At 50.8% G+C, this 26,206-nt stretch overlaps 1 long non-coding RNA gene across 1 annotated transcript in view; it reads right to left on the minus strand.

The window, feature by feature from the left end:
* LOC140428521 (uncharacterized) overlaps positions 1-26,206 on the minus strand; it is a 126,279-nt gene that overhangs the window by 91,792 nt on the left and 8,281 nt on the right. The window lies entirely within an intron of this gene.

Raw genomic sequence — 26,206 nt, forward strand, 5'->3', positions numbered from 1 at the left:
AACGCAGACACAAAGATCCTGCCGAGGTGGCTGGAGAGCTTCATGCCAGAGGTAGTCGCGGAGGACCAGACGGGCTTTGTCAAGGGCAGACAGCTAACATCGAACATCAGATACTGAACGTGATACTGACCCCATCTAAGGAGAGGACACCAGAAGTGATCATCTCCCTGGATGCAGAAAATGCCTTCAACAGATTCGAAAGGAAGTACCTCATAGAGGTACTGGAACGGTTTGGGCCAGGGTTCACCTCCTGGGTGAAACTACTGTACAGCGCTCCCATGGCGAGAGTATGGACAAACGCCACCAGCTCTAGATACTTCAGGCTACACAGAGGCACAAGGCAGGGATGCCCACTGTCCCCGCTGCTGTTTGCCCTGGCAATCGAGTCGCTGGCGATCACCCTCAGAGCGTCGAAGGGGTGGAGAGGCATCTAAAGGGGAGACAGAGAGCATAGTGTCTCACTCTATGCGGATGACCTGTTCCTCGACATCTCAAACACTGGACCAGCATGGAAAGGATAATGAGATGCTTAAAGGAGTTCGGAGCCTTCTCAGTTTACAAGCTAAACCTGAGCAAGAGCGAGATCTTCCCTGTGAACCCACAGGGGGGAGGGACAGTGCTGGGGGGACTGCCAGACCCCAAATTCCATTACCTGGGGATTGAAGTCGGCCACAACTGGACACGGATCCACAAATGGAATCTGACGAGTCTAGTGGAGAAAGTCAAAAAGGACCTGCAGAGGTGGGACACACTCACCTCTCCCTGGCAGGGAGAGTGATCAAAATGAACATGCTGCCGAGGTTCCTCTTCCTGCTCAGATCCCTCCTGATCTACATCCCCAAAGTATTTGCAATACAGTTGATAAGTTAATCATGGTGTTTGTGCGTGTGTGGTTGGGGGGGGGCGGCGGGGGATTAGGGAGAAGGTTCTGCAAAGGAAGAGGAATATGGGAGGCCTGGCCCTTCCGAACCTACAGTTCTACCACTGGGCAGCCACAGCAGAAAGAGGGAGGGGATGGGTCAAGGAACCGGAGCAGAATAGGTGAGGGTGGAAGAGAGTTCCTACACAGGAGTGTCCCTCCGAGCCTTAGCCACAACCGCTCCCACATCTCCCTGGCCAAAAACTCAAAAAACCCAGTAGCCACGCACCGGACGTGGTACAAAATGAGGCAACACTTCCGCCTAACCGACATGTCCACCATGGTGCCCATCTGCAACAACCACAAGTTCACTCCCGCAATAATCGATGCCACCTTCAAAAGGTGGAGACAGGATGAGGGCATCTGATGGTTAGGGACATGTACAGGGACAATAGAGTAGCGACCAAGGGGGAACTTATAGAGTGGTTCCAGCTACCAAGAGGAAACAACCTGAGACACATTCAGGTCAAAAACTTCCTCCGCAAAGAAACAGCAATGTACCCCCAGATACCAGGACAGTTGTTAGTAGAAGAACTGCTGGACGCGAGCGGCCTAGGGGAGGAGAATTGTGCAGCATGTACAGACGACTGCTGGAGAAGGCAAGGCACACTGTTCCCAGACTAGATGAGGAAAAAATGGGAGGGTGAAGTAGGCATCGAGATGAAGGAGGACTCTGGATCGAAGCACTGCGCAGGGCGAACTTCACCTCCACGTGCACAGGGCTGAGCCTAACGCAGCTAAAGGTGGTGCACAGACAGCACCTAACCAGAACTCGAATGAGTAGGTTCTTCCTGGAGGTGGAGGACCAGTGTGAACAGTGTCTGGGAGGCCCAGCGAAGCGCACCCACATGTTCTGGGCAAGCCTCAGGCCTGTCGGGTACTGGACGAACTTCGTTGAGGCCATATCCAGGGTTGTGGGAGTGTGGGTGGAGCCATGCCCAGAGATGGCAGTCTTCGGGTATCAGATCAGACAGAACTCTTTATGGGGAGGGGGGCCAAAGCCCTAGCCTTTGCCTCCCTGATCACCCACCAGAGAATCCTGCTCGGCTGGCAATCGGCAGCACCACCCAAGGTTGCTGACTGGCTGTCCGATTTAGCGGAATTTCCCAGGCTGCAGAAAATACAATTTGTCAACCGTGGGTCGGATGAAGGTTTCCACAGGACGTGGAAGCCGTTCACCAATTTGTTTCAAAGCCTGTTCATAGCCAACAACCAGTGGAGTAAGTGTGTGTATGTGTGTTTGGGGGAAGGGGGGTGGCTGCGAAGGCATGCAAAAGGAACTCTAGGGACAAGCAGGAGGGACAAAGCCGCAAGGGACAACTCCGAGGGCAAGCTAAGTCCCAATCCAAATTGCACATAATTCCCGTGAATACTTGTTTTGGCCAGATTGGGGAGTGTTAAATAAGTATACCGACTAAAGTGGGGGTCACGTCCACAGTTTTCTTAATATAAATTTTGAGTACCCAATTCATTTTTTCCAATTATGGGGCAATTTAGCGTGGCCAATCCTCCTACCCTGCACATCTTTTTGGGTTGTGGGGGCGAAACCCACGCAAACACGGGGAGAATGTGCAAACTCCACCCAGACAGTGACCCAGAGCCGGGATCGAACCTGGGACCTCGGCGCCGTGAGGCAGCAGTGCTACTCACTGCGCCACCCTGTCACGTCCACAGTTGTTGTGAAGATGCTCGCCTGTGAATATGTATTGTTTTTTGCGCTGTTTTGTAATTTATAAATTGTTGGATATAAACACAATTGAAACATTTTTTTTTTAAAAATGAGATGATGGTACGTAATGATCTGGACAAAATTCAGTTCCTTAGCAAGACAAATTAATTTTCTTGTTAACTACAATTGTATTAACAGCAATTAAAATTCATTCAGGGCTATTATTGATGATAGTTATCCTTGATTGTAGCATCCCCAAAGAATATCTAATCAATTGCATGGAACAATAGCCGTGGTGCATTCCAGTGCTGGAGCACACTGTATACCAGGAAGAAATGCTGCTACATTACAACCCAGTTTGAAACTCCAAGAGCAGAGACAGTACGAGTATGTAACATTTAATATTGCTACAGGATGTTAACAATGACAGACGCCCGATGCATATTATTTATAAATGTTTGAAAGAACTATTCACATGTTGACATTAGCAGTTTAGTGAAACTGGGTGCCTTGCTCGGCCACTTCAGAGGGCAGTTAAATCATTCCTGTGACTGGAGAGCAAAACAACTGTGTACCTGTGTAATCGATAGTCGGGCAGGGTTTTCACCTCCGAAGTGGGTAGATCGAGTCAGGAAATTTCCCGGCACAGCACACTCGCCTCAGGAAAAAATGCCCCAATTGGAAGGAGTTTTAATTCAGGAGTCCGCAGGTCTGGGATGGAGTCAGATCCACCGCCTCCAGACACAGAGTCAAGGCAGCTACATTGGCCCACCTCAGTTCCCTGCAAATTCGCCTCGGTTGCCTTGTTCAACAATCGGCCCACTAGCCCTCACGCCTCACAGCCCCTCACCCCCACCTACTTTCCATGCGTATACATGCCAATTCATGCCATCCCACCCTCAATAGCCTCTCATAACATCCATGTTAACCCATGCATCCCACCCACCACATTGGGTCCCCATATCCTCCATACTCCCAACCCATCCCAAAGGCTCATTATAGTCCCTGTGCCAACAGTGCCAACACCATGTCAACCCATGTCTTCCACCCATTCCTAGTTCTCTGTATAGCCCCTATGCCAGTTTAGTTCCAATGCATGCCAACACATGCCCCAACCCACCACCATAGCTCTTTTTACTCTCAATGCTAACTTTGTGCCAACCCATGCACGCTACCCTTTGCACTTACACCCTTTCTGCCAACTCACACAGTATCTACCATAGGCAAACCTCATGAGACATGCTGAGATGAAATGAAACACATAGAAACAACCATTTATATTCATAACCGCACATCAAAGATATCTAATCCATTAATGAACTGTCAATCAATTTACAACTCAGCACCTAGATTAAAGGGCCCAGCTGAGTTCGAGATTCCCACAGACAAGAGTTACATCCTGCCCCCATTTCCTTACCCCTCTCCCGGCCAAAGCGGAATCTAATGACGATCGGTCCCATCCGCTATTTTTACAGGCTCCGGAAGTCTCCATGATCCTCAAAAATCCGACCCAATGTGACCAAAATGTTGGAGTGCGTAGGTTTTAAGAGAATCTCTTCGAATATAAAGGTGGAAATAAACGTGTCAACTGAACAATCTGATCTTAGTACCATTTGATCGGACATCGAAATAACGTGCTTTCTCATCCTGATTACAGGGAGTTACATAATTGGTCCAAAGAAAGCAGAAGAAATGGACACAGTACAGAGCAGGCAGACTTAATGAGGCAAAATCATGCCAGAGAAGAAAATAATCCAAATGGTCTCTGTACAAAGACTGAGGGAAGAGTTGACAGGCCACTGGATTTATCAGATTACAGTAAAAATAAGGGGCCATCTTGGTCCACTGACAGAAGTGAACTGTCCATACAGTTTGAGTCCAAGAAGCCAAGATTCAAAGAGCCAGCACAAAAGAAATACAATCATGATAATTTACAAAGTGGAAATTCCCAGGACAATGCACACTCTTATGAACCAGTCTCCAGCGTGCTGAGTGTTGAACCATCCAGTAAGGATAAGGATGAGACACGAGCTGTGTCGAGCCCCAAAAGTGGATTAGAATTGAGTGGCAATGAAGACAAAGTGTACAAGAATTTGAACATTAAGGTGTGTTACCGTGTTTTGTAACAATAAAATATTAGTGCTACGGAATTACTGCTATCTTCATTTCTGAACATTGCTGCTAAATATTGAACATATATCGCTCATACCAGCAATGGGGGAAAGTCAATTGTAGACGGCAATCATGGATTAAATACCTATGATTCTTAAAGGGTAAACTTGAGTCTTAAATAAACTTTTGTCACTCAGTCTGGACGGCACGATAGCACTGTTGCTTCACAGCTTCAAGGTCCCATGTTCGATTCCCGGCTTGGGTCACTGTCTGTGCGGAGTCTGCACGTTCTCCCCGCGTCTGCGTGGGTTTCCTCCGGGTGCTCCGGTTTCCTCTCACAAATCCCGAAAGATGTGCTGTCAGGTGAATTGGACATTCTGAATTCTCCCTCAGTGTACCCGCACAGGCGCCGGAATGTGGCGACCAGGAGCTTTCCACACGAACTTCATTGCAGTGTTAATGTAAGCCTGCTTGTGACAATAAAGATTATTAAATGATAGAAGTGAATTAATAGAAGGAAGTGGGTGCCAGGAAAACGATCTATTCAATGCTGTGGTCTAGACTCTGATTTGTTTTAACTTGTTTTTTTTTTAACCATTCCAACTTATTCCAATAGTTGGTTAATGCATTTTTCGAAAGATAAACAAGTACAATTTATATGACAGACTGGACATTATTCTTGGCATTATTACCAGACAAGCACTTAAAGCCTTTGTCTTGGATTCCTGAATCCGCTCTTTAGCAGAGACATTGAACCAATTAAAATAAAAAGATTAGCAACTGCATTATTTGCATCTCCCCACCCACTGCTGCACCAACATTTGCAGTGAGCTGCATCATGGTGTTGGGCTTGGGATGCGTTTCTCGACACATATTTGATCATCTTTAATGCATCCTTTCTTGATTGCTAAATAAACTTGTTTTGGAAAAAGCAAGCTAATTATAAAACATAAATGAAAAGCAAGCATGTGATGTCAGTGAAAAACTAAAGCATGCATAGTTTTGTGATTAATATTGTAACTTTCTAGGTTTGAACAGAAGAGAATTTTTACCATTGAGCAGAATCATAGCAACTATCACCACAAAACCTACTGCAGCTCAAAGTTTTACTCTGCTGCACCTTCCTCTCAGCTTACTACACAAGACCATAAGCATTGCAGAGTGGGGAATTTTGAAGAATAGACTCACAATTACAACCATATTGATATCAAACATATTTACATCTATGCATCATTTAAAAATTCTCAAGGGGAACTGTCCACTACATAAACTAGTTTTGACTTATCGGTCAATTACTTGTGAGTGCATTTTACCATTATTATTTCGCCGGAGTGTGGCGACGAGGGGATTGTCACAGTAACGTCATTGCACTGTTAATGTAAGCCTACTTGTGACAATAAAGATTGTTATTAGTATTATTATGTCACTTGGCAGAGCAGAAATTTGTGCAATTAAAAATTAGAACTTTTTAAACTGAAGTAGGCAATTAGCGTTTACTGTTACTTCTATGCCATGCAATTGAAATAAATGAGGTATATTCTGCAGGTTGTTACAATTTCATAGTTCCTCTTCTAAGTGCGTACAATAACTAAAAGGTGTATTGTAGTGTCCTATATGCCCTGTGCTATATGAGTTGAGATAGAGGATCAGATACTCTCCTTGCAGGCACAATATGACAGCAATTCCAAATCCAGGGAGCCGGAAGTCAATCCAAGGATTAGAATGAAACTCTGCACGAAAAGACCCAGGACCAGGAACGGGGGAAATCCAAGTGGTAAGAAGATTGATCTTCAAAAACTATTAGAAATTTCTTACATCTAACTGTTGATTTCAACTTCGATTTCCATAAAAGGTGAGATTTTGACTGTCAGGTGCAGAGGGAATTTTCAATCTGAAGACATTTTTTGGATTTTTGTTTTATGAATTTAGAGTGCTCAATTAATTTTTTTTCCCAATTCAGAGGCAATTTAGCGTGGCCAGTCCACCTAACCTGCTCATCTTTGGGTTGTGGGGGCAAAACCCATTAAAACACAGGGAGAATGGGCAAACAGTGACCCAGAGCCGGGATCGAACCTGGGACCTGAGCGCCATAGCCAGCAATGCCGCATGCCACTCTGCCATTTTGGATTTTGAAAGCACGGCAGGGCATGTGCCACCGGCAGGGGTCCTGGACCACCCAGAGGACGCCTGCCAGGTGACGCGGCAAGCAGCAGGCTGCCTCGACCGCTGATGTGCATCCTGGGGACACACCTAGATGTAGCGGTAGAGCTCGGAGGACCAAGCACACAGGGGATCACTGAGAGGGCACTGGGGTGGAGAAGCAGGGGAGGGGGGGGAAGGTGGGTGGTGTGGGTAAGGGGGCAGAGGAGGGGGAGGACTGAGGCGGCACCATCGAGTGCTAGGGGCAGTTGGGGCTACAATTGTACAGCAATAAAACACATTGCGCCTGAGACATGTGAAGCCTCCGGCACATTATGCCGCAATGCGGGCCGGCCTCCAGCCCCCTGCCCCAGCCCCCCAGCATGGTGGCCCTGGATTTGCCCCCCCCTCCGCCAAGGCATACCACCTACAGGTGATGGGTGTGGGCGCACAGTTAGCAGACAGACAGGAGTAAGACTATGGCATAGATTGAGAAGCACCAGTGCTCAGCTCACAGTGGATTATCATCACCCTCCTGCCGTTGAAAAAGGACCCGCTGACAGTGCCGACACAGGCCCATCACCCAAGAGTGATGTAACACAGATGCTGGGAGGGTGTAACAGGGCAGGTCTGGGAGGGAATGGGTGATGGTGGGGGGAGGGGGGGAAGGTGAGACAGCCTGTGTGGGAGATGGGGGCACATGTGTGGAAGGGATGGTGGGTAGGAAGTGGGTGGGGTGAGATGATGGATGAAGCCGTGGCCTATGTGAAGCGGGCGAGGATGAGGGCCTCCCTGACACTGCGGGCGTGCCGGACCCTCACCGCTGCCACCTGCCCTCCATCCTCCGGTTGGTCCTGTGGATCCTCTCCAAGCTCGTCCTCCAGGCACTCCTGTTCCCACGCCTCCCAGTCCTCCTCCTCCTCAGCCACATTTTCCTCCTCTCCCTCCACCTCCAGCACGTCGCCCCGCAGCTTGCCAGGCGGTGGAGGGCACAGCAGACCACCACAAAGTGGGCGACCCCCCCGGGGAGTGTACTGCAGTACACCACCAGAGCAATCGAGGCATCGGAACCACATTTTGAACAGTCCGATGCACGGCTGGCCACATGGGCCTTGTTATATTGAGTCTCCACCTCAGCCTCCGGCCTCTGCATTGGCAATCAGCCAGGTCCTCAGTGGGTACCTCTCATCCCCCAAGAGCCAACCGGTCACCCTGGGATGTCCCTCGAAGATGCCAGGGATCTGTGACTGCCCTAGGAAGCCCTGCCCAATTCTTGGCCACCTGCACCCCCAATTACACAAAATGAGACGCCAACAGGCAGAATGGCAGCCCCCTCAGCCCCGCTCCGAGTCCTGGAGGGGAGACGATAAAATACACACGTTTCCCTAAATTCAGTTTGTACCCTGAATACATCCCAAATCTCTGAAGCAACCCGATTATACTCCTCATATACAGCAACAAATCATCTGCATATAGGGACACACTATGTTAAACTTCCCCCCCCCCCCCCCATTATCCCCTTCAACAACCCCGAGCTCCTCAGTGCAATAGCCAAGGGCTCTATAGCCAAAGCAAACAGAAGGGGAGACATGGGGCATCCCTGCCTCATACCCCGATGTAATGCAAAATACCCTGAGTTCATACTGTTTGCACACGCTCACCATCGGCTCTTTATATAGCAGCTGCACCCACGCTACAACTCCGGCCCAATCCCACATTTTTCCAATACTGCCATCAAATAACTCCACTCCACCCGATCCAATGCCTTCGCCGCAGCCAACGCCACCACCACCTCCATCTCCCTTCCCTCTGCCGGAGAATGCACCACTTCAACAACTTCCTCACATTTGAGGCCAACTGTCTTTCCTTCACAACCCCGCCTGGTCCTCCCCAACCACCTTTGGGAGACATCCCTCCAACTTTAACGGCAACACCTTTGCCAGTATCTTGGCATTATCATTCAGCAGAGATATGGGCATATATGACCCACACTCCACCGGATCCTTGTCCTTCTTTAACAACAGCGAGATGGAAGCCTGCCCCATTGTTCACGGCAAGACACCCCTACCCATCGTGACTTCAAACATTCCCACCATCAACGACGCCATCCTTAAATCTTTTATAGACTTCAACCAGAAACGCATCAGGCCTTGCCACCTTCACTACTTACATCCTCCCGAAGGCCACCTTCACCTTCTGCTCCCCCACTGGCTCCTCATCCTTCCGATCGCCACCTTCACCTTCTGCTCCCCCACTGGTTCCTCCAACCCGGGCCTTTCCGTCTCTCCGAAACTCAAATACTCCATCCCATCGAGAAACACCCTCATCTCCCGCTCCTCCTCCAGTAGCTGCGACCTATAGAGGTTGCTATGGAACTCGTCGAACACTTTATTAATCTGTTCCGGAGCTACCACCCACTCCCCCACCTTATCCTGCACCCAAACTATCTCCCTCACCTGCTTCCTTTCGGAATTGACCGGCCAACAGACGCCCTGCCTTCTCCCCATACTTATGAATAGCCCCCCTTGCCCTTCTCAGCAGAGGCACTGCTTTCCCCGTGGCCATTAATGTGGACATTAGGTCAAACCTCGCCTGCAACTCCTTCCTCTTTGCCAGGAGACCCAGGTTCTAGTCCCCCGCGTACCTCAGATCCGCCTTCAAAATCTCCTCCATCAGTCATTGCCGTTCCTGCCTCTCCTCCCTATCCACCTTAGCCTTAAACAAGATCACCTCCCCCCTCACCACTGCCTTCAGTGCCTCCCAGACCACCGATCGCGAGACTTCCCCCGGGCAATTAAACCCCACATACTCCTATCTTGTCACAGAAGCTCCGGTCTGCCAATAACCCCACATCCATTCTCCATCCCATCTCTGGGCTGCCCCCTTCTGCAAAACCACATCCATCCAATGCGGAGCATGATCCAAAATCGCAATTGCCAAGTACCCTGGCTTCTGAACCCCAGCCAACAGCGCATTTCCCACCACAAAAAAGTCAATCCTCGAATACACATTGTGCACCGGATCACCGAATACACCCGATCCCTTGGGTGTAAAAACCCCCATGGGTCCATTCCTCCCATCTCCCTCATGAGCCCAGCCAATGCCTTTCCGCACCCCCCAACTGGGTCAGCAATGTCTTTATCACTGCCGCCTTTACTGGGTCAATCACCTCCTCCACCCATTCTTTCATAACAGTCATTAACTCCGTCCGAAGCACCTCCATTTGCTGGCGAACAGCCGAGTCCCACCGACATCACCTCGGTCAGAGTTCCCACAGTGAGGGGAGCGGCCCCACCCGACGACCCAACCCCCGCCATCTTTCTTCCTACAGGACTCACAGACTCACTTGACTGGGGGACTTTCGTTCGGCTCCTTTCCAGCCCCCTTCTTCTGGGTCTGAACATTTCACGACTTCCTTATAACTTCCCACACCAACTCATTCACAAACTTCCTCTGAAACCGGGCATAAAAGTCCAAAACCCTGAGACCCTAGCAGGAGCCACCTAATGTTGCGACCTCCACCTACATGTCGCCACTGGAAGTCCTTCATGGTTCTATTGTTGTTAATAAAATGACATGATTTGCTTTGATCAGAAAGTTCCAGGCATGATTGGAGCTTGCTCAAATTGGGCTGCCATTTTGCTGGGATTGCTTAATCGTGGGGCCTAACCGTGGGGTTCACATCAGTCAATTCAAATAATTCAAGTGAAATAAATGGTAAAGATTTTGAAGTGACAAGAATTGCTTAATGAATTTACATTTTCTTAAAACCATTCCGAAAAGCAAGTGTAATCCTCAAGGAGGTAGCTATCCAATTATCCTCAGAGAGAACAAAAACTGCAAGTATCCAAAATTCATATTTGCTGTCTACTAATTTAATATAGGTAACAAATTGCAGTGTATTATACATATTTCCTTTTTTTTTCCTCAGTGGAAGTTCATCTCCAGTTTTTGAACATGCAACCAGATGCACATCCCTCTCAATGTGAGGTTAGTACAGAGGCTGTATCATAGGGATAGATTGATCCATAAGTGAAGAAGCCCTCAGTGCACATAAACAACAATGATGTGACTGAGATGTAAAGATGTTCCTCAGGTTTCGTATGTCCTTGGTTGTTAAGTGCCTTTACAGTGTCTTCTCTTTATATTTAACAGATTGAAATTCATAGTACAAAACAGTAAAGCAATATTCAAATTTAGAAGCCATTTTGTATGTTAACAACAAAGGCAGCTGGTCTACTTTAGGCTGCTATTGTGACACCGTTGCATTGAAAAAGGCAAATGGGGAAAGGTTTTTGTCTTATTTTTGTCCTATTAATCAAGTGGACTTCATTCCGAATCCCTCTTCAGAGCTTTCCTCTGTATACCTCCATTCACTCAATTATTTAATGCCCAACAAGAAAGAAGAGCATTTCCCTCATTGAGTTTGAATTTCATTGCAAAGTTACCCAGACAGTGGCCTATTTCTGTTAGCATAGCACCACCCCCCCTCCCCCCCACCCTCTCAATATTAGTCATGCAAAAATTCCCCTTCTAAAATTGATCTTTACTTGTGCCAGCATGTAAATGTGTTTTTGGTTCATGTTTTACGTATCCATAACGTCATTGGAAATCCAAACAAAGGAGCTCTTTATGAAAGACATTCATCGCATGGGGAACCAAACACTTTAAGTTCAGGCTACATTTCCCATCAAAATTGTGCAACACTTGGAGACAGAATCATTCATTTCTTTTAAAATAAATTTGGAGTACCCATTTTTTTTTTCAATTAAGGGGCAATTTAGCGTGGCCAATCCACCTAACCTGTGCACCTTTGGGTTGTGGGAGTGAGACCCACGCTGACACGCGGAGAATGTGCAAACTCCACACGTGTCGCCCCGACAGAATCATTCAGTGATGGTTCAGTTTGCACTAACAAAGGAGAGATCACCCAATATGTAGAAATAGTCAGATTGAGTTGATCTATCTTATTACAGATGATTTGCTCATCAGATAAAGAACCTTAAATTTTGTTTTTTCACTGTTGTTCCATGCATAGGCCTTACTCGCTGAATCACCATTCCTGATCAGCGCCCTCTTCCACTCTGAATCGCAAAACTGTTCTGTTGCTCCTTGTGGTAGTCACCACTGATGTATACATTGTATATATAGGCTGTTGATATAGGTGCTTTACGGTAAGGCCCCTGTACTACAGGTACGGGGGTAGATCCCTGCCTGCTGGCTCTGCCCAGTAGGCAGAGTATAAATATGTGTGCTCCCAGTACAGCAGCCATTTCATCAATTGCTGTAGGAGGCCACGCATCTCAGTGTAATAAAGCCTCGATTACATCCTACTCTCGTCTTTGTGTAATTGATCGTGCATCACCCCTACCTGTCTCTCTGCATTTCTAAATCTCCCTTCGCCCAATCCCCACACCCCTCTGTTAGTTTAAAACTCTATTCACGTCCCTTGTCATGTGATTTGGCAGGACAATGGTCTGGCCCGGTTCCTGGAACCCCTCCCAATGAAACAACTCTCATTTTCCTGAATACTGGTGCCGGTTCCCCATGAATTGAAACCTCTGCTTCCAACACCACTCATTGAGCCACAAGGCTAATTCTCTAATCCGCCTGACCTTATGCCTGCTGGGATGGCTCAGGTAACAATCCAGAGACGAACATGTTTGATTTTTTAATTTGGACTGAACTCCTCATACTCTCACAGCAGTGCAGAATTCCTAGTACTACCTATGACGTTGTTTCCTTCGTCGTCATCTGGATCATCCTCCCTCATTCCAAGTTCGCCTCCAACCATGAGGAGATGTCCTTAAACCTTGGCTCCAAGCCACAGCTACAGAGAACAGTGTCTAGCCCCCTGATTATGCTGTCCCCAGGGCGGCACGGTGGCACAGTGTTTAGGACCCGGGTTCGATTCCCGGCCCTGGGTCACTGTCCGTGTGGAGTTTGCACATTCTCCCCGTGTTTGCGTGGGTTTCACCCCCACAACCCAAAGATGTGCAGGGTAGGTGGATTGGCCACGCTAAATTGCCCCTTAATTGGAAAAAAAATAATTGGGTACTCCAAATTTTAAATAAAGAAAAAAAAAGATTATACTGTCCCCTATCACCACCATGTTCCTTTTTGCTCCCACCCCCACTGAGTGGCATCCTGCATGATGGTGCCATGGTCAATTTACTCATTCACCCTGTAGATCCACACATGTAGCAAACACCTCCTACCTGTTGGTCAAAGTCAAGGGCTGAGGCATCGTTACATGCTGGATCCCTTCATGTCCCTGACCATTGACCAACTGTGAAGGTCTACCTAACATAAGGGGTGTGACTGCCTCCTGGAATAACAATTCCGGGTAGCTCTTCCCCCCTCCCAGGTGCTCCATAACATCTGCAACCCAGGCTCCAGCTCAGTAACTCAGAACCAAAGCTGCTCAACGCACAAAAACCTCTGCTTTTCTCGAACTGCAGCAACCTGGGGCCCAGCAGTTTGTCTGTTCAGAGTTGGCTATTGGTGTCATCCATTAAGGATATGCCCCCCCCACCTTGGTTTTACATTGGCACACTATTGAGAAGAGAGTTTCACTTTGTATGAAAACAAAGTAAACCTGGGGCGAGATTCTCCGAACCCCCACTCCGGGTCGGAGAATCGCCGGGGAGCGGCGTGAATCCCGCCCCCGCCGGCCGCCGAATTCTTCGGCACCGGAGATTCGGCGGGGGCGGGAATCGCGCCGTGCCAGTCGGCGGGCCCCCCACCCCGGCGATTCTCCGGCCCGCGATGGGCTGAAGTCCCGCTGCTGTAATGCCAGTCCCGCCGGCGTGAATTAAACCACCTCCCTTACCGGCGGGACCAGGCGGCGCGAGCGGGCTCTGGGGTCCTGGGGGGGGGGGGGGGGGGGGTGGGATGATCTGGCCCCAGGGTGTGCCCCCATGGTGGCCTGGCCCGCGATCGGGGCCCACCGATCCGCGGGCGAGCCTGTGCCATGGGGGCATTCTTTCCCCTCTGCGTCGGCATAGCCTTTGCGATGGCCGACGCGGAGGTGACACCCCCCCTAAACCTGCGCATGTGCGGGGATGACGTCAGCAGCCGCTGACACTCCCATGCACGCGCGGACATCCGCCAGCCGGCGGAGTCCCTTCGGCCCTGGCTGGCGTGGCGCCAAAGGCCTTCCACTCCAGCCAGCGGGACGGCAACCACTCCGGCGCGGGCCTAGCCCCTAAAGGTGAGGGCTTGGCCCCTAAAGGTGCAGAGAAATCCGCACCTTTGGGGCGGCCTGACGCCGGAGTGGTTCCCGCCACTCCATCCCGCCGGGACCCCCCGTCCCACCGGGTAAGGGAGAATCCCGCTCCATGCTCAACTTCTGCTGTGTCTAAACAATCAGAACAATTACAAGCTGTGTCTGTAATCTATTCTGTACCATGTTGAGTTTTCTCAGTTTTCCTCTTGCAGTAAACTAAGTAAAGCCACCATAGTCCCAGATGGCGATAGGCTGCTTTCCCCTTTGCGGGGGAGTGCTGACTGGTGGTCATTTAACCTGGGGATCACCACACCTCAGGGCAAGGTGGGCCCTCATGAATAACCTCAGCCAGTACGGGAATTGAACCCACGCTGTTGGCCTTGCTCTGCATCACAAACCAGCTGTCAAGCCAACTGAGCTAACCTGGCCCCCCTCTCGTGCAGCACTGCAACCTGAAGATGGAGGTGGTTTTGAAAGAAGCACAAACAGTACTTGGGAGATCGGGCAAACACAAGTAGAATTTTAGATTAAGTTGATTCCTTCCTTCGATATTCGACATCATTTGCCATGTGTATCACTGTACACTCCTAACCAAACATGCTAATCTAACATCGCCACAATTACAGCACATGCCAACAAAACAATTTACAGGACAATGAGTAACTATAATGTACGGCTTGGAATCAAACCTGTTTTTCTGCTAAATGCCCCTTTCCTCCTTTTGTACTTTACTTGTCTATGCTTGACCGAGTATTAACCTAGTGTCCATATACAAGAAGTGATCATTGAAAGAATGCAAAGCACTTCACATTTCCCTTTCTTCGTTATCACCTCACACTTGAATTGAGTGTTTGGATTTATTATTGTGGCAACCATTGGGGGTCAAAGGTGTTCTATTTTTCTTGTCTCATAAGGTAACCGCACCCATTTTATGTTAAGACATGTATATGTTTATCTCTATGCTCCCTGAAGCTCATTGCATTCCGATAATAGTTGATTTTTGTTTTACTATTTTCATTTTGATATCCTCCTGCCCAGACAGTGGCCCAGAGCTTGCAGGCAGAGTGATGTTCCATGCATTGCCACTGCCTGTGAAGATCTTTTTGCTTTTATGCGCTATTCCAGCTTAGATTTCCAATCTTGGCAGTAACAGCGATAGATCAGGGGAAGACAGACAGTGTAGCAAAGGACAGGCGGGTTGGGTCGGGGGGGGTGAGAGAGTCGGGTCAGGGGGAGGGTCGGGTCAGGGGGGTGGGAGGGTCGGGTCAGGGGGGGTTGGAGTGTTGGGTCGGGGGGATGGGAGGGTCGGGTCAGGGGGGAGTGGGAAGGACGGATCGGGGGGGGTTGGGAGTGTCGGATCGGGGGTGGGAGGGACGGATCAGGGGGTGGTGGGAGGGGAGGGTCGGGGGGGTGGGTCAGGGGTGGTGGGAGGGGCGGGTCAGGGGGGTGGGAGAGTCGGGTCAGGGGGGTGGGAGGGTCGCGTCGGGGGGGGTGGGAGGGACGGATCAGTGGGAGGTGGGTGGGTCGTGTCAGGGGGAGGTGGGAGGGTTGGGTCGGGGGGGGGGGAAGGACGGATCGGGGTTGGGGGGGAAGGACGGATCGGGGGGGGAAGGACGGATCGGGGGGGGGAAGGACGGATCAGGGGGGGTGGGAGGGTCGGATCAGGGGGGGTGGGAGGGTCGGGTCGGGGGGTGGGAGGGCAGGGTCAGGGGTGGTGGGAGGGTCGGGTTGGGTCAGGGGTGGTGGGAGAGTCGGGTCAGGGGGTTGGGAGGGGAGGGTCGGGGGGGTGGGGGGGTTGGGTCAGGAGGAGGTGGGAGGGTCGGGTCAGGATAAATGTTCAGGTAATTCCCACAAACTAGCCCAGGATTTTACCGAGCATGTTTCCAGAAATATGGGGGGCACCTAAATAATATCGGGAGGCTAGCCAACTGCTCCCCCCCCCCAAAAAAAAAATCCGGCCTCCAAATGGGGGGGGGGGGGGGGGTGAGGGTAAAGCACCCACGAAGCCTTCTTGCCTTAGGTCTGTTAAGGGCCTTAAGGGGCCAATTATTGCCCACGTGGTTCCCTCAACCGATCTCCACTGCCATAATACGCTGGGCAGTTGCAGGCAAGAAAGAGTTGGAAGACATTTTTTAAACAGCTTTGGTGAAAAGGAGGGCAGGAACATGGGAACGGGGGGCATCATTGCTGCTGGGGGGGGGGGTTGGGGGGGAGGGGGAGGGGGAAGAGGGGTGGGGGGAGGGGGAGGGGGGAGGGAGAGGGGGGAGGGGGAGAGGGGGAGGGGGAGGGGGGAGAGGGGGAGGGGGAGAGTGGGAGGGGGAGAGTGGGAGGAGGGGGAGGGGCAGGGGGAGGGGGGAGAGGGAGGGGGCAGGGGGAGGGGGAGGGGGGAGTGGGGAGGGGGAGGGGGGGGCAGGGGGGCTCACACTAATTTGTGGAAGGTCCGAGGCATCACAAATCAATCCACCGGGAGTTTACATTTCCTGAGCAATTACAGCACTCTCAACCCCGAGGAAGTCCAGATTTTGCCGCTGTGGATTTTGGAAAACTTTGGGAGGAGGTGACACTGTTTCATTTCCTGTAGGAATTATCTTATTTATTGCACAATGCTGAACAATGCTAAATGGAGACATCCATTTTGTTTTGAGTTTAAATGTACGTTTAAGGGGGATTTACTGAGGGACCTTTATATGCTATTGAGGGTTGACTTTTCTCTTACTGTATATTTCACCTTGAATGTATCAAGGTGAAATGTATTTTAAAATGTTCAATGCTCACTGTTATAAACTCCACAAAGATCATGAGGGTTTATTGATTGATCTCCCCGTGTGGTTTGTGGAATATGAGTTCCCATATTGAGTGGGCGGGACCTGAAATACCCGTGACCCAGATCGGAGTTTCCGGGCCCTCAGCTTATTTCCTGTTCAAGGTTCAACCTTTGTTTTGCCGAGCCTGCCCTCCACTAGAGTTATTACACTTAGGGAGGCACAGTGGGTAGCACTGCTGCTTCACAGTGCCAGGGATCCGAGTTCAATTCCAGCCTGGGGTGACTGTCTGTGTGAAGTTTGCATGTTCTCCCCGTGTCTGCGTGGGTTTCCTCCGGGTGCTCCGGTTTCCTCCCACAGTCCAAAGATGTGCAGGTTAGGTGGGTTGCCCATGCTAAATTGTCCCTTAGTGCTAAAGGTTAGGTGGGGTTACGAGGATAGGGCGGGTGTGAACCTAGGAAGGGTGCTCTTTCAGAGGGTCGGTGCACACCCAATAGACCGAATGGCCTCCTTCTGCATTGTAGGGATTCTAAGATCACCTTTCTAATTATCACATTTCTTGTACAAACTACATTAAATGTGATTGATGCGAACTTCGAACAAGTAATAACAAGGGAGTGAATCATTATTCTCCACTATCAACTATTAAATGTGTCAAAACAACATGAAAAAAATAAAGACTTTCCTTGGCAGAACGGCTTCACAGCGCCAGGGTCCCAGGTTCAATTCCCCGCTGGGTCACTGTCTGTGCGAAGTCTGCACGTTCTCCCCGTGTCTGCGTGGGTTTCCTCCGGGTGCTCCGGTTTCCTCCCATAGTCCAAAGACATGCAGGTTATTTGGATTGGCCATGATAAATTGCCCTTAGTGACCAAAAAGGTTAGGCGGGGTTATTGGGTTATGGGGAGAGGGTGGAAGTGAAGTCTTAAGTGGGTCGATGCAGACTTGATGGGCCAAATGGCCTCCTTCTGCACTGTATGTTCTAAGTTCTAAGTTGTATAGAGCCTTTCATAATCTCCAGGCATCCCAAAGCACTTGACAGCCCAGTGTATATTTTTGAAGTGTAATCACGTTTTTTTTTAAATTTAGAGTACCCAATCTTTTTTTCCAAATAAGGGGCAGTTTAGCGTGGCCAATCCACCTACCCTGCAAATCTTTGGGTTGTGGGGGCGAAGCCCACGCAAACACGGGGAGAATGTGCAAACTCCACACGGCAGTGACCCAGGGCCGGGATCGAACCTGGGACCTCAGCACTGTGAGGCAGCAGTGCTAACCACTGTGCCACCGTGCTGCCTGTATAATCACTGTTGTAATGTAGGAAACATGACAAACAATTTCCAATCATATCTAATATGAAATAGTCTTGAAGCCTTTTAAAAAAGAAAGCAGGGAATTGTGTCAGTGTTCTAACTGGCCTTTTCTCTGCCAGCCTTTCGCAAGAAGAAAAGTTGACCAAATGATGTATAGTCACCTTATTTGAATCCTATTCCATTCTTCAGCAATTGGGCTCCATCAGATGCAGGGAGAAAGTAATTTTGCTTATTAGGCATCAAGTGAAAAGCTCCAAGCAAACAAACTTTGCCTGAATCTTTCACCTGTCGGGGGCGCGCACTTAGCAGGCCTGGAAATGGACAGGAAAAGGGTTCCTGGGCGCAGTCGGACCCCGGAGGACAAATTCACACCGCCTGGCCAATTCATGACCATTCAGCCCAAAATTGTTCTGTGAAAGACTGAGTGCTGCCGGGGAGGGCGGGCAGAGGGTGGGCATCAAAAAAAGGGAGGGTGTGGGCTTTGGTTTCTAATGTGCTGCCTCGGGGGGGCGGCCATTGCGGAGCTGTCTCAGGGAGCTGTTGACACGTGAAAATTAAGTATCGATGGCACGAGTGTCTTACCAGCAAAATCAAGCCCGGAGCCCAGTCGGCAGACACCTTTGTTAATATTATTTCAGGCAAGACAGCACACCCAGTCCTGGATCGAGTTTGAAACGAAAGTGTAAAGGCCGCCTGGCCAGTCGGCCTGCCCGCAAAATCTAAAACAGATGGCCCACGTAAAATTATGTTTCATTGGCCCTTTAATGAGCTACGTTGCCTGCGTGATTTTCTAAGGGCGCTGACTCTCACTCCCGCCCGCCCGCCAACTGAAATATTGTGCAATTGTGCGTGTGTGCCCGCCTGAGCAACATCAAACCTATGGCCCTCATATTTTGAAGTTTGCAGACTTCCATTGTGGTTGTTGTTTTTTTTCTTTGCTTTATTAGACTACAGACTTTCAAGAAGTGCACAGAAACCAGGGGATAAAATTGGAAAACGAGAGGTATCAATCCCGAAGCAATGAGGTACAGTCAAAAAAGAAGAAAAAGAAAAGGCCACAGGACTACTGGACATCTGGTAAGAAGACAACAGTTTCTTTGTAAGAAAAATAAAACAAAGAAATTCCAGTGTTTTCTGAAATTCAGAATTATGAGCAGAGACGCTGGATTGATAAAGGATTATTCTCAATGCAGTGAGGCCCCCACCCCCACCCACGTTGATTAACATGCACCCAGTGCCAAATTAACAGGCATTGTGGTCTATCAAGCAGTTATTGAACCGAGATGTAGGCCAGGATTTTCTGGCCCCTTCATGGCGGGAGCCATCGTGGGAGATTCGGAATCCTAGACAAATCTGTCTGGGACAATCCCAGCAGTGGGCATGGCTAGAAAACCCTGCCTTTGGAATTGCCAGTTAGTTACATATCAGAGGCTTTAATAAGACAGCAAATGAGAACAAGTTGGAGTTGCTGTTTTTTGGACCTTATTAATGCAAACCAACCCAGCAGAAGCAGAACAAGCAATGGAAATGCCTTCCGGACTATGGCATGTGAAGACAGGTAAGGTTTGCACCAACATCTGACCCAGATTAATGAAAGGTATCCTCCACAGAATGTGAAATGGAGTTATCAGCCTGTATTTTCACCCTCAGGATAGGCAGTTGGACTTGGGAAAATTCTCGGCTCAGGCCACCCGCCTCGGGAGACAGTGGCCGCAAGAATGGGATTCCCGTTGTCAGAGGGTGGGTGTGGGCTGGAGTTGAGCCAACCAAACTGGGAAAAATGTCGGAGGCAGCCACAGGGACTGCCAAATGTGTTTAGAAAGACCCGGTCAGTACTGTGGGACTTCGTCCCAGTTAAAGTAAAAGCAGAGAAGTCTTCCTATCCTCATTCCTCATTCCGCACACACACCTTCCATGCTCCATCCATGCCATCACATGCCATCCACCCATGACCTATGGCCCGTATGCTCCCCATGCCAAGATATCCCCCCAATCAACCCCAATAGTCCTCATGCCCCCTATGCCAATCTGTGGAACTTCCATATCGACTAAATACTATATCCAATGAATGAACCCTACATTGACAATAGGATGTGTAGAGGGTGCCATCTCCGCTACTCCACTACTGGGCCGATATCTGGGGTTTGAATATCTGTGTGTGTCTCTCTCCAGCTGGCACTGAAACTTCAGAGGCCAGGGGATGTCGCACTGGGACACTTCCACTGAAGAGAGCACTGATTCAAGCCTGCCGTTTATTCCTAACCGACAGCCTGAGACTTATATCACACAGATCTCCAGACCCCTACCAATACCCAGGTGATTCTCTCTCTTGCCGGTGGTGCAACACCCACCCGGTTCCTACTCCACTAGAGTAGCTTTCCCAAGAGAGAGAATAGGACACTGCTGTTTATTTCCTAACCAGCAGTCTGTCCTGAGTGAATCGCTCAAGATGACCCTCGATTCTTGAACCCGGAATTAAGGTGAGGAGTATTTTAACAATGACTTGGTCAGAGATCGCTGGTGAAAGATTGAAGAATTTAAACAACTCCAATTATCATCAAATCAAGGTTTATTGCAAAACCCAGGTCAAAATCATCAACAGAAGAAATACAATAAAATCTTATGCTCTAATACAAACTAAGTCTATTCAAAAGTACTAAAACGGACACAACGAAAATTCTTATGATTACACAGTTTTTAGCAATAGCACAAGGCACAAAACAAGTTCCCTTCCCCAAAGCCTCAACCACTATTAAAGTCAAGGGAGTTTCGCAAGCTGCTGCAGGGTACTTACGGTCACAGGCTGCAGAGGTCAAGTCAGGGGTGCAGAGGTCGAGCCAAGAACGAAGAGACCCCCAATCGAAAACACAGCCCCTTTTATATTGTTTTACCTGGCTTTGTTCTGTGATCGGCCAGCCCCTTTTGCATTGAAAAAGGTAAGATTTAAAGTTCCCGCTGGTCCCGCCCCCTTTGAGCCGGTCAGAGCTGTATGTTTCCGGGTATTCCTCGCAGGTCCGCCCCTTCCAGCTAGGCAGACCTGCGCGATTTGAATTTGGCGCTAGCTCCGCCCCCTCCTTCCAGTGAGTTTCTGCCGGCAGCTTCTGTCAAGATTGGAGTACCTCCCCCAGGTCCGCCTCCAACTTGGTTTTTTCTACCGCTCCGCGATTTTAATTTGGCGCTGGCTCCGCCCCCTCCTTCCAGTGAGTTTCTGCCGGCAGCTTCTGTCAAGATTGGAGTACCTCCCCCAGGTCCGCCTCCAACTTGGTTTTTTCTACCGCTTATCTTCATGGGGTTTTTCCAGCGCAATATGCTGAACCCAGACAGTCTGTTTTCTAGGATAACGAGGTTAGGCTCTCTTGTGGAGAATTTCAGTGTCTTCCAGCTGCTCCGGAGATGGCTGCTATTCTCACCTCGCTATGTTGATGGGGTGTTAATTGGATTCTGCTCTGGTGGAGGCCAGGTCATTTACATTTGCATGGGGCTATGACCATCCCATTGTCCTGCTTGCATGCAAGCCTCCTGTGTATTCCCGTGCCCCTTTGTCTGTGTTTTGATGTTATCTTGTTGTCTGGCTCCTTCTTCCTTGTAGCTCCTAGGGGGGTGTTTGTAAATATTTATGTACTTATGTCCCTACTCAGCTCAGCGGACCAAGCCTGCTGGGAAAACTGGTTCTGTTCTCTTGGCTGAAAAGTCAGTTTACAGTCTCTGAGTTTTTATGCTTGGGCAGTTCCAAAAGGGCCGAATTGCCCGAAAACCTTACAGATGCCCCTTCGATACGTCCCTACCTGCTTGGACCGTATCGACACAGGTGAAGGGCAATTATTTCCTCTTGTGTGGACCGTAGGCCCCCCCCAACAACATGCGAAATTACAATTCCCAAGACAGTTCCCTTAATCTAGGCTACCCCTGATTTCAATGAGAGGGAAAGACAAGACCATACTTAATTCAAGCAGACAGTAACATATACACATTTCACCGGGACCCCAAACGTAAGGGTCCCTGTACATATATCACAATCAAGTACACATTTCACGCGAATCCATACAACTATTTACAATTGCATCTGTTTATTTCACCAAGGATCCTCCTTTCTTGGCTGCACTTCGCTTCTTCCCGTTGAGGGCTCTTCATTTATCCTCCATCGTCGATACCTGCAGCTGAGAGGTTTAGTCCAACTGAGGCGACAGCATAATGTACCCCCTGTACAACATTTCCTTTGTGGGGGCAAAGACTAAACCATTCTCAGGCCCCCCCCCTGGTGGTGATCGGACAGCTGTGAGGGTCGATCGGTTGGGCTGTGGGCAGGGGTCGCTTTACCTGAACCAGCAGTTCGGTAGCTTCTACAGTCATCCCTTCCCTGGGCGTTACACATCCCTCCCCACTGCGGTCAATTTATCCCGTTCCCTGGGTTCTGCCACCACCTTACAAAAGTGATTAATGCCCCTTGTGGACATGCCTTGGTAGATCCCCATGAACACAAATAAATGCCCTGGTCGGAAGCCCACCACTTATCCCAGCAAACGGTGATCCTACCCGGTGACCCCGTGATGGTCCGTTAGGTGTTGGTGTCCAGGCGTTCCCAGTCCGAGGACCGATCCCTCATGTCCAGCCTCAGCTTCCTGGGCCACCACCATCTCCCCAAAGAAACGTCCCCCTCACAGGTTAAACACACCCGCCTGCCCTCAGTCACCCTAACCCGGTCAGTCGCCACCTGTATCTCCTCGCAGAGTACCGAGGCCTCTCCATAGGTGAAGCTCTGGTGGCTGGAGTACCTGGTCGAGTTCGACCCCAGCCACCCAGGCCACCTCCCCAGGTGTGAGTAGCGGGCCTGCTCTATGGCCACCTGGTTTCCCTGTCCGGTAGTGACCAGGGGGGCTCTGCCGCCAGAACACCCATAGACAAAGGACTCTTCTGTCTCGCCTCTGCGGAGTTCTCCCGGTCCCACCATCGCCAAGATCATCAAACTCCACATCGTCGGGTGCCCCATCTGTAAAAAACAAAACACATCCTTGCCTCTACAGCCCTACCTACCTTAAAGTGCATGGGTTCTATCCAGCGGCGGCAGCAGCTCCCGCTTTGAAGTTGCCGCAGCCTGTCTGTGATTCTGTGTTTACAGCCCGGCTCCCCAGGGTCCTAGTGCCTGCCGCTATCCGGCGGCAGCAGCAGCTCCCGCTTTGAAGTTGCCGCAGCCTGTCTGTGATTCTGTGTTTACAGCCCGGCTGCACCAGGGTCCTAGTGCCTGGTGCTTCATCATTTTACCATTGCACCAGGCGCTTCTGTGTTCCCACGATCCTAAATACTTCACACACAACTACACACTAATTAGAACTAGCAGGGGGAAAGAAAAAGGAATATGATATATACAATGCCACCCGTCTCCGGGTGGCCAAATTAAAACTGTGCCCCGCTAAACTGGGGCAGTTCACCTGTTTGGTCCAACGGCTCGGGCCAGACCGTCCCCTCCCGGGGGTTCGGGCTGCCCCTTGCCTCTCCTTTCCCAACAGGGTTCGGTGATCCCTCATCATTCCCTTCTACTCGGGCCCCCTTACTGCGGGACCGGGTTCTAGGGAGGTGTGATGGGGACCATCTTACCGGGGGCTTGGAGACCCGATTGCTCCTTCGTCCCCTGACTGGTTCCCAAACCCAAGGTGATACCTCCACTTCCTCCGCCTCCTTAGCCTCTATACTAAGGCAGGCCACCTGACCCACAGGTAAGGGCTTGGGAATCGTTACTGTCCCTGGGCTGGGTGCTTGCAGCACTGTCGGTCTCTTTGGGACTGCCCCTTCGGGACAGCACCTTGTCACCGGTTGTGTGACCGTGGAGTCAGGGACCTCCCCCACCGTCGTTAATTCTACGGGGGGTTTCTCCACTACCACCCCCAGTCTTCCCCCCACCTTGCTCTTTCTTGTCCTTATGGGGTGGAACAATTTAAATTGACTGATGTGGCGTTCGCATGGGTCCCACCTTAAGGGATTTAAACTGCAAATAGCCGCTGAGGCAGCCTCCAGAATGGGACCCTGCACCTGGACCGGACCAGGGTCTGGGGCTGGAACTACCCCTGCGCTCCCTTTTTCCTGAGGCTGCTCCCTGGGTAGTCATACGGGTTCTTGTGGTGTGGGTGCGGGCAGGCCCTGGCCCGTTGCCATTGCCACCTGTCCTGAGCCTTGCAAAAGGGCTAAAATTTTACTTATCTCGATGGTTCCCGGGGCAGCTGCTCCTGCCGCCGGGGTCTGACTTTCTACTGCGGGAGCCCTCTCCTGCTTGCTAGGGTTTTTACATTCCCTCTTGAAATGCCCGGCCTTCCCACACCCGTAGCATACCGGTTTCTCGTCGGAGGTCCGGGTGCCCTCATGCTTCCACTCTCTCTTAGGGGCTGCTGGCGCGATTTCATGCACCCTACCCTTAAGGGGCTTGTCCTCACCCCTCTCCCCATTACGATATGCAAGGGTGAGTTTTCTAAGGACCTCTGCCTCATTAAGGTCCGGACTCTGCGGGTCGAACCAGTGTTCGGCCTTTGCCCTAACGTGAGGGAGACAGTTAGCTACGAGGGTCTTCAGCCAGTGGGCTGTTCTCTCATCTAAATTCTGCCTATCCGCGGGAGTCCCACACGCCTCCACATAGACAGTCCACAGCCTGTCTGCGAACATATTTGGCGATTCCCCTAGCTGCTGCTTGGTTTCCCCCACCCTCATGAAGGGGCTACCCAGATTCAAGCCCATCGCCTCCAGAACAGCAGTCTGTGCTGCCGCCCATGTGTCAGGTCTTCCCCCATTCCCAGAGGTCACTGTCCTGCATAGCTGTGCATCTAGGGTCATCAGGAGCATCCTTATTTGCTCCCCCTCGTCGCAGTCATTAATGCTGGCGGCCTGCTCCACCTCCATAAAATGAAGCGACGGATCCCCTTTTGGAGTTAGCCTGGGAACGTGGGCCACCATCCCCCTGAGCGCGGGTGCCCCATGAGGAATGATAATGTCGCCCTCAACCGGTCCCCTATTCGCCAGCCCCGCCGGGGGACCATACCTTCTTTGTCTGACAGGGCACATCCGCCCTACCTGGGGTTCCTGCTCCTCCTCCCCACTGTCCAGCTCTCTTGCCCCGTTGGGTAGCCCCCCTGTCCCCGGGCTAACTACCCATATAGGAGACGCCGCTATCTGGGGATACACCACTGACCCCCCTTGGACCTGCCCCTGACCGGGCGGTCCAAACCCTACCTGCTGACCCGGCCCCATCACCGGCATCCCAGGCAGCGGTCTGTCCCCATCCCATGGGGACCCACATACGAAACCAGGCGGACACGCCGCCAGCTGGGGGTACCCTGCCGACCCCCCTTGGACTTGCCCCTGAACGTGCAGTCCGATCCCCCCCTGCCGGCCCGGACACAATCCCGGTGCCTCAGGAGGCGGTCTATTCCCCTTGGCCTTTGGGGAATCATCCGCTGCGAGGAGCACCTTGCCCCTAGGGAACCCCCCTGGACCTACCAGGTGTATCTGTCCCCTGAACCTGGACAAGGTCTCCTCCAACTCCGTTATTCGTGCCTGGCACGGCCCATGGGCACAGTCCCCTACTTCCTCGCGAGCCACTCGGTACGCTGCCTGGATGTCCCGGAACTTCCCCTCCAGCTTCCTACACTGCTCTGTACTCCGAGCATAGAGTTCCTGGAGCCTCCGTTCCTTTTCTTTACCCTCCACTATCTGGCAGTGGAGATAGTCCTTCTCACACCGGTTAGACTCGCTTTCCTGTTTCATTTCTGCCATTTCTTCCCGCAGTCGTTCCGCTACACTCGCGCTGTCCTGTTTAATTTCTGCCAATTCCTCCCGCAGTCGTTCCGCTGCGCTAGCGCTGTCCCCTGCGCTGGCCCTCACTTCTCTCAACTCCTGCTCTAACTCTTCGACCCTATCCTCTGTCTTGACTACCTGCTCGGACAGGCAAACCAGCCAAACTGCCTTCTCCAAGTGCCTTTTGTGCGCCTTGCTTTCTGTCCATGCAGCCGCTGCCATTACCGGTTGCTCCGCATTGATTAATTCTGAAACCCAAGGTTTGGTGAGGTTGACCTTTTGCCACAAATACGA

The sequence above is a fragment of the Scyliorhinus torazame genome, chromosome 8 (genome assembly GCF_047496885.1).
Source record: "Scyliorhinus torazame isolate Kashiwa2021f chromosome 8, sScyTor2.1, whole genome shotgun sequence".
Lineage (NCBI taxonomy): Eukaryota > Metazoa > Chordata > Chondrichthyes > Carcharhiniformes > Scyliorhinidae > Scyliorhinus > Scyliorhinus torazame.